Genomic DNA, 2,914 nt, shown 5'->3' with positions numbered 1-2,914 from the left:
CAGTCCCTGTGGGTACGATAACTCGACATTTACTTGTCACTTTATTAATTGATAATGATTGTGTACACTTGCACATTTTTGTTATTCCAAGTTTTTTGCGTCATTGCTGGGGGCTGTTTTAAAAGACATTATTTGTGAAATTGTTAATTTTACATTTTGGTCTATATTTTTTCCATTAAATTTTAATTCCAATATTTTTTTTTTTGCATGTTAGTTTCAAATGTTTATGAGTATTGGTCAAATTATTGACTTAGCCCTTGTAGACCCTGAAATTGAAAGGACTTTCGGATAAAAGGAGAAGACAAGTGAACCAAGGAAGGACCAAAGAGATGAATTGTGAAAATCAAAACCAAAATCTAGGAGGAACATTGACTTATAATACTCACATCTAATCATTGTTGCTGATGACAGAAACTACTCCAATTGACAACATGTAATTCCTCTATTCAACAAGCTCAATCTAAGTATTGTGATACCCAAAATTGTGGTACCGCAATTCAAGCTAAAGTTAGTCATATTCCAGATGTTGCAAAATATGGGTCAATTTAGTTGGATGCCTACTGAAGATCCATATCTTCATCTTTGACTATTCATGGAAGTGAGTGACTCATTCAAACTAGTTGGGGTGACTGGGGACACCTTGAGAATGATATTATTTCCATACTTCTTAAGACATAGAGCACGAGCATGGTTAAAATCCTTACCATCCTGTTCCATAACTACATGGCAAGAGTTGGTTGAACTTTTCTTAATGAAATACTTTCCTTGATCTCTGACAGCCATGATCTGAAATGAAATCACTTCATTTCAGTAACTTGATGAAGAATCTTTATATAAAGCATGAGAGCGGTTCAAGGAGTTATTAGGAAAGTGCCATCATCATGGCATTCCTTACTACATTTAAATGGAGACTTTTTATATTGGTCTCAATATTCATACTAGAAATATGATGGATGCTTCGACAAATGGAGTCCTTCTTTCTAAGTTTTACAATGATGCTTACAAGATTATTGAAAGAATTAACAACAATAACTATCAGTGCCCAACCAACAGAGCAGCCTTAGAAAGACGAGTAGCAGAAGTACATAAAACAAACACATTTACTTCTTTGCCAGCCCAGCTGAACCATTTCGAGAATTTTTCTTGTTAATACAGTGGAGATGACAATTTCTTTGAAAATTTCCTATCATATCAAAAGTCAATATTTCATTAGAAATCAGAATGAGAATGGTCCAAAATCAAATTCTTACAACTCTTCATGGCAGAATCATCCAATTTCTCCATGGAGTAATCAATGAGCGGACCATAGCGACTCTTCTATGCCATCTCGGCCAAATTATCCACCAGAATATTCTCAACAAGTGCAACAACCCCCACCAATTGAATCTTCAAGTAATCTTGAGAATTTACTGAGGGTGTACATTGCGAAGAATGATGAACTAATCTAAAGTCAAGCAGCAACATTGTAAAATTTAGAAAACCAAGTGAGGCAACTAGCCAATGAGCTCAAAAGTAGACCCCAAGGTATTTGGCCGAGCGATATAGAAAATCCAAGAATTTGGGGCAAGAAACATCACAAAGCAATCATTTTTCCAAATGGAAAGACATTGGAGCCCAAGGTGGTTGAGGTTCAAGATGAACCTATTGTAGCTTAAGACAAAGAGAAAGTTCAACAAATGTTGAAACTCCTATTTCAAAAAATTCAGATTAGGTGATCCTTGATGAGGTAAACTCTAAACTAGTTAGTTCTGATTATCTAACACCCTTGTCAGATGCAATAAAATTTCCACAAAAGAGTTGTTCAGTTAAAGCTAAAACTCCACCTTTGTCATGTCCTCAACTATTCTAGAAGCAGTAAAAGGATACTCAATTGAAAGAAATCTTCGATGACAAGGTGACTTTTAATGAATTCAATGCGACTACATGTAACACCCCTAACCTGTATCTGTCACTGGAATAGGGTTACGAGGCATTACCGGACAAGACACAAATTCCAAACAATCGTATGCATACACTTGCTCAAACTCTTAAAACAATCAAATATTAACATATATAACTAATTTCAATTCTTTACAAATCATATCATAACATTTTTCAAACATATATCCAGTTATATAATTCATAAGCAAATAGTGCCAAATATATCATTTTACCACATAGCATATGCGCATATCAAAGATATTATAAATAATTCAATCAATTATTACAAACATGAGTTATATAAAGTAAACATATTTAAGTGCATATCATTTTTAGCAAAAATCTATTCGACACAATAAGGATATAATAAATTTAACCAAATCACTCATGGCATAAGTACATTACTGTATATATGGTTTCAAATGACTAAATCATAAACAAGTCTACTTATAAGTTCATCTAAGCAGATTGCGCAAGACTAAAAAGTCCTGTATCAATTTAGACATATATTAAAAGAACACCGAATGGTCTAACCATCATAATACATATAACCTTTCACATTCACCTATTTTTCATAAAAATAATCATGATTCCTTACAACTTAAATTACTATTCATTTGATCATTTTACAAAGCCTTAGCCGAATGTAATCATGCTTATTACTTATGTTTATTTTATTGTCCACTTTCAACTTTACTCAGTCACATTGCGTGCATGTAATCTCACATAGAATCAAATCTATATATTAACCATAACTTGCATTTCACATCGAACACATCACGAATATGTATATATATACATATAACATAGCAAACACTTGTTTAATACTTTAAAATTCCAAAACCGAATCTAAACATGTTAATTTCACTTATCTTGAAAAATAACAAGGGTCATATTCAATACCAATTCAATAATTACATGTTTGGATAAGCACATATGAATATATATATCAAACCAACACATCATATGCTTATATATATATAAGTGTCAAATC

The 2,914-nt window shown here is 32.5% G+C and overlaps 1 non-coding gene across 1 annotated transcript; it reads right to left on the bottom strand.

Moving 5' to 3' along the window:
• Positions 1-781: 781 nt before the first annotated feature.
• LOC128280952 (small nucleolar RNA R71) lies at positions 782-888 on the bottom strand. The gene has a single exon (XR_008271170.1). It is a non-coding gene; the product is annotated as a small nucleolar RNA R71 (small nucleolar RNA).
• Between the last annotated feature and the right edge of the window lie 2,026 nt (positions 889-2,914).

The sequence above is a fragment of the Gossypium arboreum genome, chromosome 9 (assembly GCF_025698485.1).
Source record: "Gossypium arboreum isolate Shixiya-1 chromosome 9, ASM2569848v2, whole genome shotgun sequence".
In the NCBI taxonomy this organism is placed as follows: Eukaryota; Viridiplantae; Streptophyta; class Magnoliopsida; order Malvales; family Malvaceae; genus Gossypium; species Gossypium arboreum.
The sequence above is the reverse complement of the archived record's forward strand: the minus strand, read 5'-3'. Positions and strand labels throughout refer to the sequence as shown.